The sequence below is a fragment of the Diabrotica undecimpunctata genome, chromosome 3 (assembly GCF_040954645.1).
Source record: "Diabrotica undecimpunctata isolate CICGRU chromosome 3, icDiaUnde3, whole genome shotgun sequence".
NCBI classification, from domain to species: domain Eukaryota; kingdom Metazoa; phylum Arthropoda; class Insecta; order Coleoptera; family Chrysomelidae; genus Diabrotica; species Diabrotica undecimpunctata.
Window position 1 is genome coordinate 49766338 of NC_092805.1, and position 19280 is coordinate 49785617.

A 19280-nucleotide genomic window follows, 5' to 3' on the forward strand; every position below is an offset into this window, starting at 1 on the left:
TTTAAATTGAGTATGACCACCAGGTATAAAGGTTGGAGCAGAATAGAATACAATAGTTGTGATACTAATCCCTAAATAAGGTTGCCAGTGTCGGAGTGATGGAGGTTAACAGGTACTAATGAATTTGCAAGAAATGTAAGATGTTTATTTTATTGGTTATATATAACCAATAAAAGTTTAATAAGTACCTACCTATTTGCAAAATAAAGTTTAATTCTTTAGATAAAATAAAACGTTTTATTTTATCTATTTGCAAAATAAAGTTTAATTCTTGGCCTATTTGCAAAATAAAGTTTAATTCTTTAGATAAAATAAAACGTTTTATTTTATCTGAAATGAGTGCATTCCACGAAGTAAGGGTTTCAACAATCAAACATTTAATTCTTTAATTCCAGGAATCTACGACAGTAATTGACTAGATAATTACCTTCTAAACTTATTCCACAGAAAATGTGATAGTGGGTTTTTCCATTTTGTATATAGGAAGGTCCAAGTGGCGTATTCAAAATTCTTAACAGTTCACTAAAAGTAGGTACTTCAGTTGCAAGGTGCAGTTTATTGTGTATACTAGTGTTATGGAAAATTTGGAAGTGCCGTGTAAACGCCGAAAAATTGGTCCTCTAACAGTTAATGAAAAAACATTAATATTTAATTGTTTTAAATCATTTATAGACAAACGTTTATGTGAAAGTGTTGATGAGACCGTTGAGTTAGTTAGCAGTACACTTGGTGTTGGGAAATCTACGATTTACAGAGTTATTAAAGAAGAGAAATGTGGTAGTTTTGAAATGCCACGTAATGCTCCAGGGAAACCAAAATTTCAAATAGAATATCATTTTAAAGAAGGACTTCGACGGAAAGTACATGAATTCTTCTTTAGACAAGAATTTCCAACATTGGATAAAGTTCTTGTCTCAGTTCGAGATGATAAGGATTACCCAGAAATGAGTCGAAGTACGTTATGGAAACTTTTAAAAGAAATAGGCTTCTGCTGGAAAAAGAATCCCAGAAAGTCTATTTTATTAGAAAGAAGCGATATTGTCATATGGAGAAGACATTTTCTAAGAACCATAAAGGAAATGAGAAACCAAAAAAACAAAATATTTTATCTTGATGAAACATGGATCAACGAGGGTCATACACCAAATAAATTTTGGCAGGATGAAACTGTTACAAGTCAAAGGCACGCTTTTGTAAATAACTTATCTACTGGTTTAAACCCACCATCAGGAAAGGGACGCAGGCTGATAATAGTACACATTGGCAGTTCAGACGGTTTTGTTGAAGGTGGTTTATTAACTTTTGAATCAACTCGTACCGGTGACTACCATGAAGACATGAACGCTGATGTCTTTCAAGAATGGTTCGAACAAATGATAGATCTTCTTCCTAAGAACTGTGTAATAGTAATGGATAATGCAAGTTATCACTCCAGACTTATAGAAGGACTGCCCACAACCAAGTGGTTAAAAAAAGACTTGCAGAATTGGCTGAGTTCAAAAAATATTACGTACCATCCCGGATCTATAAGAAAGGAACTTTATTCGTTGTGTGCCCTTCATAAAGAAAAATTTAAAAAATACGAAATTGATGAAATTGCCAAAAATCGTGGAATGACAGTACTTAGATCCCCACCATATCATTGTGAATTAAACCCGATTGAACTGGTATGGGCACAGATAAAGAGTGAAGTTTCAAGAAAAAATACCACTTTTAAAATTCATGATGTTAAACAGTTGTTTTTGGAGGCCGTAAATAATGTAAAACCTGAAAACTGGGAAAAGGCAGTAAATCACACTATTAAAGAAGAGGAAAAAATGTGGAAGCTGGACAATATTACTGATAAAATGATCGAGCCAGTTATTATAAATCTTGGTTCTGAAAGTTCATCTTCTGAATCTGATTTGGATTTGTAACAAGTAGCTGTAGGTTTTATATTAATATTTTTATTCATCTATTTAACATACCTTAGACGGTTTTAAAAACTCTTTTTCTCTTTTGTAATTTTTAAAAATTAAAAAAAATGTGAATTTTTTAAAACCCTTTTTAATGTAGGCCAGTCAGTTCTAATATAGTGTGTGATAAAAGAGGTCACTTTTGTTTACATACACATAACACTTTATAACACTGAAATAATTCATTTATTTTTTACAATTATTCAAAGTAATTTTTCAATTAATCTTGAGCACGCCCATGGAGTGGTCGGAGCTACCAGTTAAAATTATGCTAATTACTCTCTCGTTCATAAAAATAAACTATAGTTGATGTCGAAATAGAATGATTGAAATTATCATTAAATGCTACAATATGGATTCTGTCACCCTTTTTTTAACCAATTTGTTTTTTTATGTCGTTAAGAGTATCCTCTAATATGCCTCTAATTTATTTCTTAGAGACGTGATAAGGGCGCCACCTACATAGTTTTCGCAACATAGTTGGAAAGTGCACTGATGAGCATTGAATTTTTTAATTTCTCGATGATTTGTTACATTACAAGATCACGCTATCTTAAAAAAGAACTGTAGAGAGGTACGCCCGAACACTGTGACTGTTCAAAGTAGAATAAATAAGCTACTCAATCGTGAGTCCTTAAAGTATCAATAAGTGTTTCATCAATAGCGACTATTTTTCACACAATGTCTTTATATACTTTTTCCAAAACCTAGAGGCAGTGTATCTATGCGGTATGCAGTGATTATCAACGGTGTCAATTTTTCGTTTTTTATAATCCATTTTAAATGTTTTAGACACGCACTTCCTAGTAACTATATCTTTGGACTGTGTGTCCCGACCGATCTGATCAGAAACTACGCATAGCTTGTATCTTAAGTAACTGACTATTTTCGTAGTTTAAAGTAATTTCTTTGATATTAGTCACCTCTTTGCCCTTGGCTGTTTTATAATAACTCGTCACTCCATTCACCCAGCATATCCCCTGTTTCGACAGTGTTTAGACCATCATCAATATAAATAATGGAGTCTGTGTCGAAATAAGCTAAACTTCTATATAGCCTCTCCTAGCCTATCAAGCATATCGTACAGTCTAGGACGAGCGTTACTTGTCGTAAATAAAGTCACAAAAATATTGGTAGATGTGTTGTCTTACACAAATACGTCTTTATAATCATAAGAGACTTGTGCAATATGGTCATTAATAAATATGACATTTTTTGTATTGACTTTATCATCCAACAAAATTTTGTACCATCTTTTGGGGTCCACGACGTACTCTGTCTGGTTCATATTCATCCTTTGACCAAACTTACCCCAAAGACTGTTTAGACAAATTTTAGCGACTGCTTTTCTACACGAATTAGGTGTTATTTTCGATAAATCGAGCTCTATGCACATTTGTTCTTTAATAGCCGCGGCGTACTCTTTGTTTGAGGCGTAAGTATGCGGACTAGCCTCTAGTTTTATCTTTATAAAGTCTTCGATATAACCCTTGAAGAAATTAGTCAATGTTTGCTTAAAATGCCAGACCTCATATATATTTTGTATTTTATGCCCTTTCTCTAAGACCTTATTAATTTCCAAAGTGGTCCACGTACCCGTCAATATTCTTTCAGATTCAGTATTGCATTCTTCTGGTCTATCTATAACACACTGGTTACGTAGAGGAAACATTACAGGTAGGACGGGGTGATATAGGCTGGTGGGCGGTAGTATTTGGCAATGTACTAGACCAAACTATTTAGAGTTGTATATTTCAGGGACATGTATTTTTGCAGGGTGGCCTACAGGGTAGCGGTTATAATATTGTACGGTTGGATCCAGTGATACAATATCTATATATCTGAGTTTTTTGCCTGTTACTTATAGCTTTATAGCATTTGTTCGACCTCCAAAGAATGTTTCGCGAGGCTTTAAAGGCTCAACAATTTGAGGAATCGGGAATAAAAATCAAACATTTTTACATTCTTTTGATTTCAACCACTCACATTCCCAAATTTCAAATAAGTTATAGCCAGCTTCTTTTAGTTGTGTGGCTCTCCGTACAGTTTCTTCATACAAGTCACTCATTGTTTCATTATTAACGTGGTTAATCGTATCGGGCGCAAAACACTCAGGGTGGCCATGCCAGAAACAACAGTGGTACTGGTATACGGTATTTGTGGTGGAGTCATAACCATCTACTTTAGCACCACATATATTTAATTCTTTGCCATTAAGAGCATGTTAGACGTTTGGAAACTGACTCATCCAGTTTATCGATGCCAAGCTGTATGGTACGGTATAGGTTTAAGAAACCTATAATGACTAAGAGTGACAAACTCATCATTCGAAGACTTTGAATGGGATACACTCGCTTTACTCACGGATACGTGATGACTTCCGAAAACTCACCTGCTTATGAACATTGTGATTCTCACCGCTTTACAGTAGAACACTTACTCGGTGAGTGCAGTTATTATAGATTATATAGACATAATATAACCGGTAACTTGAAACAAATGCTTAGTTCGCCAAATGTGTACAGTGCTCTAATTCACTTTTTAAAAGATTGCAGATTATATTATCGTAACATTGTTAAAAAAACAAAGTTTGTAATACTACATTGTTCCAAATCTAATGTAACTTACTGTATTTATCTTATATAATGTAATAATCTTATATATATATATATATATATATATATATATATATATATATATATATAAATATATATATATATATATATATATATATATATAAATATATATATATATATATATATATATATATATATATATATATATATATATATATATATATATATATAATGTAATACTTCAGGTTTTTGTATCCGTGTCAATGGCCATAGATCTCGAGACACGTTAATTTCAATAAAAAAAAATTTCTAGCTTGGCTTTATATTATACTGTTTGAAGCGCATATAATCAATCGCATGTGGTGTCGCGTGTAGAATGCTGGTCTAGTAAATATTTCATCCGAGTTTAAGTCCTACCTCTGAAAAACTTTTTTCTTTAATTTACAAAATATTGTGAGAATGCATGTTTAATAAAAATTAAAAAGGATGGAAAAAGATGACAGGTTGACGCCATAACGTTATTGTATATGATTTCAGTCAGATGCAATGCTTACCGACATTGGCGCTATGTCTGGGTCTGTGTTGACAATTGTGTAGTGTCTGTCTGGTTTGAGTGCCGCATATTCTATTCATACGCATTCGAATACTAATCTCTGTTTCACAAAATAATATGGTAATTTACAGGTAAATTTGCGGCAAAGCAGAGTATGGGTCATAGGCACCAGAAAAACAGAAATCTGAACAACTTTGGTCTGTTAACAAAGGTTCTGAAATGAAAAGCTCATTCATTTGAATATTCAAAGGAATATAAAATATAAAAATATAAGGAGATGTATATATTATTTAAGAAAGCACAAAGATGCAGTTCCAAGTATCCGTCATACCTGAAAAAGGAAAGCAATGCAATTGTCGCTGTGACCACCAAATTGACAAAAGAACCCACACAAAACGTAATCGTCAACAACAAATTAAAGACATAAACAATATATTATTCAGGCGCTTACAAGTTGAGGAAATGAAAAGCTGTGATATACTTTTAAGTCCAAATAGTAAAAAATAATGAAAGATTCCATTGATTGATTGATTAATTTATTGATTCCAATGAAAAATTTTATTATATTTTTTAGAGTTTCTGGCTTTCTTGTGCCTATGACCCATACTCTGCTTTGCAGTAAATCTACCATTTTATAATTCAAATATTTTTAAAATGCATTGGGTCAGCATCATTCCAACCTTTAATCTGTTTTGTTTTTTAGTTGTTTATATTTAAAATATTCAGGTTTTACTGTACTTGTATTGTTTTCTTCCGATTAGTGCCTATTAAGTTAGTTTCGTTTTCCTGAATCAGGTTATAAATGTTTGGTTCCTCATAAACTGTGTAGGGTGTGAAATTATATCGTCGATAATTTATTAGATCCATATTCCATTATGTGCTATGACTACTTGTCATATGTACGATTGTTATAAGTTATAATCATAGATATCATGTACATGTATGAATATTTTGGACGATTCAAATTCAGGAAAACGAAACTAACTAAACACACACTAATTGGAAGAAAACAATACAAGCGAAATAACACCTGAATATTTTAAATATAAACAACTAAAAACAAAACGGATTAAAGGTCGGAATGATGCTGATGCCGATGCTGACCCAACAGCAATGCTGATGATGCTGGTGATGAGCTATAATATTTAGTTTGACCACCAAGTGTTTTAAATCTAGTTCCTTGTTTTATATTATATATTATATAGATTATATAAATCAGGGGCGAATGAATGGAATCAGGGGCGAATACACGGGGGTGAATATAGGAAAATTCTTTTCTCCCCTCAGAAGGTCCAAAATTAAAGAAATCCTATTATTTATGTATTTTGTGAAGTTTGGGTTTATTTTTTTTTTTTTAGTCTTTTGGTGGTGTTTCATTGGAAGTTTAAGTTGTAAGTTCTCTCCAAGGCAAATGTTTAGATGTGCCACTGAATAAAATGCTCTAAAATATTTTACAGTAAACACAACGTTTTGTTTTGATTTCTGAAAGCACCCATCCTAACTTTTACAACTTTTTCGGCAATATCGAGAACTCAAATAAACTTAGTATTCATTAATCTTTTGTTTTTATTTTACACACAACTTTTATGACGATGCTGTAAAAGGAAATAAAAGAAATGATCTAAATTTAACATTTTGGTGAATTTTACTTTTATGTCTAATGAGAAGAGTTTGAAAGGTAAATAAGAACAAAGCCGTAAAAGTGAAATCCAACCTTCCAAACCAGCGAATTTGTATTGATTGTAAAACCACACACTTCGCTTAAATTTTATTAGGGCATAAAATAAATTTTATAGACTTGCAAAAACGGATACATCAGCGATATTAGTATAGAATAGTAAAGTATCGTATATAACATATTTTTGGTAGACTTTTATCAAATAAAAATTACATTATAGAAAGCGAAAGAAAATAAACGGTTTAAAATGCTCTAAAATGTTCACCATCTAGATTGCGTAAAGGTTTAAAAATAATAATATTTTGAGACCACAGTAGAAGTGTGTTATTGAAACCAATAAACCTATATGTAATAAAAAATTTCCACGTCGGAAATGGTTTTCAAAAAAAAGTTAATTTTAAAAATTGTGCAGTTCCTGGAAATCATCAGGGTCTTCTAACTCTAATTCCACAAATTGGTCGCATTGCTCCTGTAGTGATCTTTTCCCAAATTAACATCCTCCTTTTCTAAATTGGCTGCACCGTACTGAAGACGATCAATAGTCAGAAATACGTATATGCGGTTGCCTTCCATTGATATACCTATTTTACTTTTTGTTTTCCTGTTACTGTTGCTTTACATTTTACTTTTATTATTCACTCGTATTAGCCTTTTCTATTTGTTTTAAAGGATTTAACATTTGGCATTCCTTTCACTCCTCAGAGAGCTGTAGCTTCCTTCATGGTTATTGTTAGTTGTTGCCCTGGAAACCATCAGGGTTTTCTAACTCTAATGCCACAAATTGCTTACATTGCTCCTGTAGTGATTATTTTCCAAGTTAACATGCTCCTTTTCTAGCTTGCTTCACCGTACTGAATACGACCAATAGTCAGAAAGACGTATATGTGGTTGCCTTCCATCGATATAATTTTGCTTTTTGTTTTTCTGTTTTGCGAGACAAGCCATTACACTTTACTTTTATTATTCACTCGCATTAACCTTTTCTATTTGTTTTAAAGGATTTAACGTTTGGCATTCCTTTCACTCCTCAGAGAGCTGTAGCTTCCTTCGCGGTTATTGTTAGTTGTTGCCCTGGAAACCATCAGGGTCTTCTAACTCTAATGTCACAAATTGGTGGCAATGCTCCTGTCGTGATCCTTTCCCAAGTTAACATGCTCCTTTTCTAAATTGGCTGCACCGTACTAAAGACGACCAATAATGAGAAATACGTATAAACGGTTGGCTTCCATCGATATGAATATTTTGATTTTTGTTTTCCTATTTTGCGAGACATGCAATTACATTTTATTTTAATAAGGTAAAATTTTAAAAATTTGGCCTATTCAAGAAATTGAAATTCTTTTGTGTGTATCCTAGCGAGAAATTTATTAGGCCATTGTTTTATGTATAAATGGTGGGGTGACATGTTGTAGCTTTTGTTTTAGCTAGTTTGATTTAATCAAGCGACGCAATCAGTTCGAGAGCGGTTGTCAATCCTTAATGTTTCAGGTAAGCATTAAGAACTTCATTGGTTACAGTATTTGCTTGCAAATTATGACAGAAAATATTTTTTCACCTACATGCAGTAGTTTGTTCATTGTAAATGGTTAATAGTTGTATTTTTTATAAAAAACTTTAGTGTTTGGGCCAAAACAAAGTAGAATTTACAAAAATAGATTAAGCCGGTATTGAGGCACAATTTTAGTAGCTAATCTAATTCCAGCCCAATGGGCCGTAATTACGAATTATTAAATAAAAGTAATATATTCTTTTTAAAAAATATTAACAAAAACATACTATCAAATTCCGTCCCATACTTTTTTTTCTATAAAAACAAAAAAGGAAATTTACAACTATGAAAGCCAGGTGGTTATTTCTAATGGAGGAAAATGGAAAAAAATCTCAAATTTGTTCCCAAAAAAAATATTTTTTTTTGTAACTTACGCAAGTTAAAATATATAGTCTGACAATTAATTAATTTCAAAAAAATATTAAATTAATTTTATTTTATTCTGGGTGGTATTAGATTGACATGGTATCTACAAAAAAAGACTCAATTATTCACATTTGATTTTTTTTCTATAATCATTTTCAGAACTAAGGCCTAAGCTAATGCTAAGAAAAAAATATTCACAAGAGCTACTGAATCGGACCATAAATGACATGAAACCTGGCATGTCTGCCTACAAGGCATCCAAGATGTATTGTATACCAAAAAGTACATTGAAAGATAAAATAATACAAAAGTATGTGCACGAAAATATTGGGAGACAACCAGTTTTAACTAGTGATGAGGAAAAACTAATCATAAAATAGATACTGTTTTTGGCTGTCACGGGTTTACCTGTGACACGTGCTGTCGCGGATTTTCTCGTCACACGTGATCAGCTTATTAACGCTGTAGCAGTGCTCATTAAAAATCTAAACTGAGCCAATTTATTTAAGAATAGAATTTCTGGAAATAGATGGTACTAACATTTCCTAACCCAGCATCCAGAAGTAAGACCTCGTGAATCGCAAAATCTGATAGCTAACCTTTCCATCGATACAGAGGAAAGGATAAGCAATTTATTCAAGAAAGTATATGATTATTTTAGTCAAAATGGTATCACAGATGTGTTTAAAGGTCCAAGCTGAATATTCAACTGCAACGAGACAGCCTTTTTCATGGTCCCACATTACAAACAAGTGTTAGTTAAAAGAAGGTCTAAAACTGTATAATAATAGAATTGCTAACGACGAAAAATAATGTCTGACCGTATTAGCAACCATGTGCGCTAGTGGAGATATCCCACCACCAATGGTTTTGTTTCCCTATACAAGGCTACCAAAACATTTAGTTCCAACTATTTCAATAGGTTGGGGTATCGGATAAAATAAAAGTGGATGGATGAATACAGAAACGTTTTATGGGTACGTCGCAAACTATTTTAATGAATGGTTGAAGGAAAAAAAACATTAAGCGACCTGTCGTGTTATTTTTGGATGAACATGTTAGCCATATATCTCTGGCATTGAGTGAGTTTTGTGAAAATGGAATTGTTTTGGTAGCATTGGTTCCAAATTCCATACATATCATGCAGCCGCTTGATGTTGTTGCTATATTCAGACCTGTCAAAGCTACATGCCGCAAAATAGTTCTTGATTTCTGAACCAATTTAGAAAATCAATCTTTCATAAATTCTGCTGAATACTATTTTGTCACTTCTCCAAAATTTCCAACGCCATTTAATAATGCATTTTATTTCTCCAGAAAAATATCTCAAACGTCCAAAAGGAAGGCAACAAAAAATTAACACCTGTAGTAACGATTACTGATGATTTCATGGAGTACCGGAGAAGAGTAGAAGCTAAAAAATTGAAAAGAAAGCAAGGCAAACACAAAAAGCTTGAAGAAAAAGAAAAAAAAAGCACCTAACGTTACGAAGAAAAATACAGAATCTGATGGCAAAGGAACAGAAAAAATTAAAACTTCGAAAGATATCAAATTAAACCTAAACATTGAGAATGAAGAAAAACATATACAAGAGGAGAGATAGATGAAGCAAATAAAAAAGAAAATGAACTTTTAAACAAAAATGTTGGTTCTGGCAGAAAAACAGGTGAAAGAACTAGAAAGCCGAAAGCTAACAATTCTATGGGTTTAAAGGTGGGCATCTACGAACTAGATTACTACGTCATTGTAGTTTACGAGAAGAAACATTTTCCAGGAGTAGTAGAAGAAATAACAGAAGATAAATTCAACATCAAAGCTATGAAAAAAATAAGATATCATTATCAAAAAAGTGTTTGTTTAATTGCACCGCCTCAGTACATTTAGAAAAGCCGTCTTTCTTCTGTACCTGAGATAAATAATTTGTAGGTATTTCATAGCTCTTTGCTCTTATGCAAAAAATGAAAGAAAAAAAGAGTGTGGCTAAGTAACTTATAAAAGTATTTTCTGTTGTTTTTTTTATGTTCAAAATGTATTACGTATGTACATCGTTTTATTTTATTTAGTTTTTCTATGTCTCTGATATTAAAAGAATTTATTAAGCTACTTCAAATGTAGCTGTAATCCTGCACCAAAATTTTAAAACAAAACATTTTACATTCTATTTATTTGATAATGTCAAATTTTATAATATAATCCGTGACCGGGGCAGTAGCCACTTTCTCGAAGCGTGGAGTAAATTTCCGATTATCTCGTATGCATTTAATGATGACGCACTTGTAAAGAACCACGGATTCAACTATACACATACAAATATTCGTATTCAGTCTAAGCTACTATATATACTTTATATGCTGTAACACTTCCAAGGGTTGCAAAGTCTCATGCATATTCGTATGTATACGGAAGATTTGGTTTGGTACAAAGATGTGACAAGATTGTGACACAGTTGTCCAAGTGAAAATTTCATCCTGAATTTAACATTTATTTTATTTAACTTTATTTAACCGATTTTGCCCCTAAACCATTTTAGGCATGTGATACGCGTAGTTATCAATCCTTTAAGAACCTTGCTGATCTATAACTCTTAAGTCATTTTCTTTACTCTTCTTGCCATCGAGCTCAGGATTATCTCAAATACTAGTTATTACTGATATTGGATTCCTTTAGGTGTTAGGAAATGTCTTACTGTTTAATTTTTGATGCTCTATTTTTGGGATGTATTACATCCAACCTCAATAACCTCAATAATCTTCGATTATTGATTATCGAATATGACGATTCTTTTTGTTCCCTGGGAAACATTTCGGGAACGAACACTTTATTTTAATTTTTATTAACGTTTTGGTTTTAAATACATTTTTTGTCCCTCTGGGAATTTCCAGGGATGGGAAATTTTCAGCGATTAATCCCTGAAGATTTTTACAGATTTTCTGGCCATCTTGTTTCTTCTTCTTTTTAGATAAGAGTGTATAAATGCGAACTTCAACCAGTGCAGTGGATAACCATAGCGAAGCTGTTGGTTACTCGCCTTTGTTGAGATGGAAGCCCTCCTCCTTTTGCTTCCAGACACTTTAACACTGATCTGTTCTACGTTTTTGGTTAGCCTAGAGCCATTTCCATTACTTTCCGTTGAGCGGCCGAGATAGAAAGTCAGTTTTGGTCTGAAAGGAGCGGGAAAAAGATATAAATGTCTGATAATTACCAGCTAAATGTAACAGTCAGTAAAGTGCACAAGTTGTTATTCTCATTTAAAGATATACCGTTTTAGCAGCAAAGCAGGAATAGAGTCTTATGGTCATGGTTATGATTATGGTAGATATTCAGACACTTAGAAATGGAGTCTTTAGAGCAACCGTACTCAAACTGTGGTACGCGTACCACTGGTCGTACGCAAAGCACTTAAAGGTGGTACTCTATAAACTAGAAGAAACGAAGAATTTTAATACATGTTATCTAACAAATGTTATCTTTTACGTTGTGCATGGCAACGCTCTGAGTTTGAAACCACAAACGCGTAATGTCTTATTCATTGTTGGCAACACTGGAATCACGGCAAATTGTCACCTCCTTGATTCACGTCCATCATCGAGTTAGAATCTATGGAGAGGGCATCACGTGACTATGAACGACCTCACTTCGGCCATATTGTTAAGATTGTTTTGACACTTTTGACAGATCGTATATGTTTGTTCACCTTTATTGTTTTTCGAATATTTTTAGTTTTATAATACTTTTATAGAAACTGTAATAATATATTGTGATTGTGCATAATAATGGTTTCTTGTTCTCAACGTAGTTGTAGTAGCAGAAGCAATGTTATTAAAAAATCTTCAGGAATAACATTCTACAGGTTAGTATACAAATATGTAAACAACGCAATGGCCCGTACTTTAGAGAATAAATTAATAGTATTTGAGTGTATTAATTTATCTTTATGTATAATATATCGTGTTTTTAGTGTTTACCGCGGGATAAATAAATCATAGTTTATTAAAAATGTATTGCAATTTTTTAGATTATGATTAAATCTTCTGAATAACTAGTCACATTTTTATAGTAGTTTTAATATTATTGAGTCCGGCCATGATCCCACCGCCATATTGTTATCACCGTTAGCCACGCCTACCTACGCCGTTTTTAATACACACGTTAATATGCTCATAGCTTCTCCATAGATTCTAACTCGATGACGTCCATTCACGTCATCAGTTTCCTCGTGGCCGTCAGTCGTTGTGGTTGGTTTTGTCGAAACAAGTAATTTGCTGTTACTGATTAGTGCTAATTTTTGCATATAAAAAATGGATAAGTGGCTTTAAAGAGTCAACAGAACATCTGAAAATCCCGGTCCATTGAGCTCCACTTCAGAGTTGGAGCCTATCCAAAGTGATGACAAAAAGAGTTCTTTCAAAAAACTAAAAGTGGCGGTTTGAAAATATGATTCAGAATACATTAATATGGGATTTACATTCACGAATATAAATGATGAGCCAAGGCCCCAATGTGTAATCTGTTCGGAAATTCTTTCTAACCAGTGTATGAAACCGTCGCTATTAAAACGCCACTTCAATACAAAACATTCAGTTTTGTATTGAAGTGGCGTTGAAGTGTCAAATTTATTAATGAAAGTAAGCACAATTGATCCTAATATCGATTCACTTGTTGCAGCTATGCGGAACCATCCTTCTCACTGAATTTTTGGACTGGGTTAGACTGTAAGTTTTATTTTGTAACATTTATAATTTTTTTTTAAATAAATACGTTTTTGGCAAAATTAGTAAATTTTATTATATACTTTTTTATAATATGTGGTACGCGATTGACGCAGAATTTATATAAGTGGACTAAATGAAAATAAGCAGAATTCTTTGTGTAAGTTTTTTTATTTAAATTGATTTAAAACCTGTCAAAATAGTTGGAAACACAATGACGAATATTTTGTAATGATGAACGAAGAAAATATACCTGATTTTATTTTTAATTTTTGTTCCATATTTATTAAGTGCAGTGAAGTGCCTCGTTTTTTGTATAGGGTATGTTCCCCAATGTTTTTGTATAAAAGAATACCCTGTGTTTTTTATGGAAAACAAAACATTTTGTATGTTCAATACTTTAGGAATTAAAGGATAATTACCATACTTTTTGTTCAGCTATATTTGTAGCTATATGTTATTATCATCATTCTGCACGTATTCCCATATTTCTCATGTCTTCATCGATGTTATCAAAGAACCTTGTTCTGTGTTTTTCTCTTCTTCTCTGACCAATGGGTCTATCAAGGAGCGTTTTTCTAGCCGGGTCATTTTGTTCCATCCGCATTACATGCCCTATCCACTTCAAACGTCCAATCTTAATGTTTTACGATATCAGGTTCCTGGTATATTCTATAAAGTTCGAAGTTGTATCGTCTTCTCCACACTCAATTGGCGTTCACTGCTCCATAGATTCGCCTTAGTATTTTTTTTTCGAAACATTCTAACATGTTTTCATTATTTTTTGTTAGAGTTCAGGTCTCTGAACCATATGTTAGGACTGGGCGTATTATTGTTCTGTAGAGTTTTGTTTTTGTATTTCTCGATATTTCTGTGGATTTAAGGAAGAGATTAAGCCCAAAATAACATCTATTAGCCGTGCAAATTCTGCGGTTTATCTCTGTGGTAGTATTATTTTCAGTGTTAAGTGGGAGCGCTCCCAGGTATACAAATTCGTTCACTGCTTCGATGACGTCGTTTTCTGTAACAAGTGGTCGTAGGATTTGTGGTTACGTGCTTATTTTCATATAATTCGTTTTATTAGTGTTTATTAAACCCATTTTTCAACAATATTAATATCATCAGCATATGCCACGATTTGCACTGATTTATTATATATTGCACCAGTAGTTGTGATTTGTGACATAGGTATTACTTTTTCCAGAGCCAGATTGAACAGTATACAGGAGAAAGGGTCTCCTTGGAGCAGCCCGGTGTTTGTTTTAAAAGGTTCAGTTTCCCTTGAATTAGTACTCTACATTCCACTTTTTCAAAGAGTTAGTTTTGTTAAATTTACCAACTGATTTGGTATCCCTAGCTCTTTCATCTCTTTGAACATTTATCTTCCATTCACAGAGTCGTAGGCTGCTTTGTAGTCTATAAATATGTGATGAGTATCAATGCCATATTCCAGTGTTTTTTCCAAAATTTGTTTCAGTGTTGCAATCTGATCAATTGTCGATTTACCACCTCTGAAACCAGCCTGGTATTTTCCTACTATCCGTACTGCATATGGTACCATACGGTGACATAGTACTGTGGAAAATATTTTATACGCTGCATTTAGAAGCGTAATTCCTCTGTGGTTAGAGCCGTCAAAGATATCTCCTTTTTTGTGTATGGTGCAAAGTATTCCAATATTCCAATCATTGGGGAGGGATTTCTGTGTCCATAATTATTTTATAAGCTGCTTTAATGCCATTATGGTATCATGGCCACCTTCTTTATATAGTTCAGCTGGAAGATTATCTATTTCGGGTAATTTGATTCTGGCTAGCTTTTTAACTGCATCTTTAACTTCAAGAATCGTTGGTGCTTTCTCTTCCCTCTCGTATGTTCCCCTTAGCTCATCTCTTTCGTCTTCCAAGTTTTCTTCTTCTTCCTCTATATTATGTGCCTGGTTAAAGTATTCCACCCATCTATTTAATACATTTTTTCTTGTTGTTAATAGGTCGCCATTCTGACTTCTGCATTGTCTTGAGGTTGACTTGAATTTTTTTCTGTTGATGGACAACAAAACATTTTGTTTGTTCAATACTTTAGTAATTAAAATATAATTACTATACTTTTTGTTCAGCTATATTTGTAACTATATGTTACTAGATAATAAATTATACTTACATATCATGATAATGCTACTAAGGTAATGCCATAAAAATTTTGTTATATTTACTATTTAATTTAAGTATTTTTAATTTAAAACGAAACTCACACTTTTACCCAGTTATAAAGGTATTCCATATAATAATTATAGTAATAATTGTTTAAAACCTGATTTGTTTTAATTTAAGGTTTTGATTTTACTTTTTGCATTATTTGGGTTATATCTATTTTGTTAATATGTTTGTATTTCTATATTAACTTTTACTTGGCTGCACTTATCACCATATAAGAAATAAAAATTGTTAATTAGTAACAATTATTTATTTATCACTCTTCATAATCTTCCTTCCTTTTGGAAAATAATAAGATAATTCTGACAGGAATGTAGAGCGACCATATAAGGTAAGTATGTTTGTTATTCGTTCCTTTTGACTAGGTATGCATTTTGGTTTTATAGAGAGGTTTAGCGTATTTGCAACTTTTTTAGTATGTTTCTTAAATCAATCTCCTCATATGTCAAGTGTGGAATTTTCCTCGTCCCTCGAAAAAGGACAAGGTGGCGTCCTTTTATTTTCCCCTCTCTTTTTGTACCAAATTCTTTCATTTCCATTGATACATTTCAATTCCCAATTTTTTATTCAAATATACCCCATGCTAGATCAATAGACCCACGTCCCAAAGCTCACCGTAGTCTCCTTCAAAACAGCTGAGCGCCGGTTTGCAAGGTGAACATTCTTGCACCTGGAGTTCTCATTTCTCTTTTAATCCCCCAATATCCCTTCCAGGCAAAGTTGAGTTATAAAGTTCCTATAAGTTTTCCATGAATAACCGTTTTCCGGTTATTCAACATCATATGTTCGGATTCTTGTACTTGATGAATAAAAGTCTACTTTCGAACAGCCATAACTTTGTTAGTATTAAGTTTACGGTTATAACAAAAACGAATCTCTTTGTTTTATAAGCTTCATTTCATAGCTTAACAGTTTTCCCGATAAAACGTAAATTTTTAGAGTTTGGTCTAAGTGGCCTATAAGATAAATTTCTTTTCGTTTACATTTAATTATTCAACCATTTATCTCATGCTTAATTCACGCACTTTCTCTTATCACATTTTTAATTTCGTTTTTTTTTTTCTAACGTCAGCTTCCAATTCGACTGATCCATTTAATTTTGTAGTAAATTCATAAAATATAAATAAAAATGATAATACTGTCTTAATTTTAGTAAACTAATCTAATAAAAATTTTATATAGAGTTTAACATATATGGTTCCTTGACCTGGTTTACTTTTTAAAAACGAACTATCAATCTTGTTCCGAATGTCATTGTCATTGAAAACAGTCAATTATTCCTTCCGGATTCTCAGGTTAGTTGGCATTTTCCATTCCGACAGTTTGGATGTAGAAATAATTTTTTCGAATAGGGACTTATGTTCCCAGTTAGTAATTCAATTTCATCGGCATACTTCCGTATAATTTAATACTTTCTAGCATGGTTTCAATAATGTAAACCCAACAAATGTGGGGTTGGGTTTACGATTGGTCGTTTTGTGGTTATTTAGGCAAGTCATACAAAAGTAAGTAATCTAAATCACATCTTTGCAGATTATAATTGAAATTTTACCTTACGTTTTTATTAATCTAGTGGGATTACTTTAGGTTCTGAGCTTTTAATCAATTTGGATTTTTAAATTTAATTGTAATTAAATATAGCACTTACAACAGAAGTGTTTTACTTCGATGTTCGAGTTTTTTAACTATATAGTATACAGCCAACTCCTGGGAATTATCCGTTTTTAAGTTTAAAGATAAAACAGTTTTAATGTGTTCTTCTAGACAGAAATATCAGTTGCCCAACCCTCGTCTTTTATTCTTCTTCTTTTGGCAACTTCATCTTCTAATTTGGCAACCTTCTTCTTCACTTGAGTACCGTCTCCAGATTTAGCTGTTGATAATAGCTATGATAATTTCTATTCTAATTCTAGATATTGTGCGAGTTGCAACAATTATTGATCTGCTGTAACCAATACATTGACAAAAGGTTAGGAGCCACCAATATTAGTTCATACCAATTCCTCTTTTTGTCCTTATGAATTGTCTTTTGGGAAAGTCAAATAAAAATTTGTTTAGGAACAATTCTATCATTATCAAAACAGACCATTCTAGCAAGAGGCTCAAGAACTTTTTCTAAAAGAAAAGGCAATTAAGATTTGATTTCATGTATAGTGCCTCTGTATATTCGCTTATACGTATTTCATCCTATCAGGATTCATCAGAGCCACTGGTACAGAAGCTCTAAAACTGAAATCAAATATTTTCGTCAAAAGAAGCAACAATAAAATGGCTTCAATATGGACGCTATAGCGACATCTGAGAATAAATCACCAAAGTATAAATGCGACGATTTCTATTGACGAAACCAAAATTTAAATTTTGACAGAAAAGATTTGATTTCACTATTAGAGCTTATGTACCAGTCACTCTGATGATTCTTGTAGGATGCAATACGTATAAGCGTATACAGAGGTACTATACGTGAAATCAAATCTTAACTGCCTTTTCTTTTATTTCGGTTTACTCTTTATGAGTACAAGAAACCAATTCGCCAAGGATTTTTACTTAGATGAGGAGATATGTTGTGGAATGCAACTTTTAGATTACTCATACCTCTATTACACCTTTAGCATCGTCTGTCTTGCCTTGCAATTTATAGAAGGCACAGATTAAAGCAAAAATCTGAATTTTGGATGCGTCAACCTAGAAATCTTTGCATTTCTACTTTGGTGATTTAACTTTTTCTAAATTTTTCTTAGACAGATAGAAATTTATTTCTATCTCCAATGATAAATCTCTTTCCCAAACTTTTCATATACTCTACATAATGTTCTTTTTTAATGGAATGCTTAGGGGGCTATAAATTGAGATTACATTATTTTCGCAATTCGTTTTGAGTTTGACAGAAACTGTAATTGGTTGTATGTGTTCTGTTTCGTATTTTAGCTTCTCAAATTGTTGAATGTTATCCTTTTTATGTCAAGTTTCGTGTTCAGAACACAACACTAAGGACTTCTCCACGCGTATTGTTCCATACTCTGTCCATCTCATTACCTAAATGGCTGTTACATCATATCTCAGATCTTCTAGTTTATCGCTCTCGTGGCGATTCTAGATTGGTACCAATTTAAAACGTTCCATATTCCTCCAATGGAATATCATTTGTTCGTAGCTTTTCTCTGTTATTTTGATATCTGTCTTATTCTGAGGCAATATTATTCATTTCGTAGCATTAGTGTTTTACATGTAAGAACCCCTGGCCCGTAGCAAAACCTCATTTTCGGAGGACCATGTCTCCGTTTCCAGTTTGCCCTAAACCTACCTTCCATTGGATACCTAATCTCCAGCAAGGTTGCTCAGGTGGCCGGAATTCACCCGTGTGGTCAAGACAACACTTCGTGGAGGTGAGGATAGGAATTGAGTAGGGGACTACTAGTATATAATAGGACAGAAGCTCTAAAACTGAAATGAAATATTTTCGTCAAAAGAAGCAACAATAAAATGGCTTTAATATGAACGCTATAGCGACATCTGAGAATAAATCACCAAAGTATAAATGCGACGATTTCTATTGACGAAACCAAAATTTAAATTTTGACAGAAAAGATTTGATTTCACTATTAGAGCTTATGTACCAGTCACTCTGATGATTCTTTTAGGATGCAATACGTATAAGCGTATACAGAGGTACTATACGTG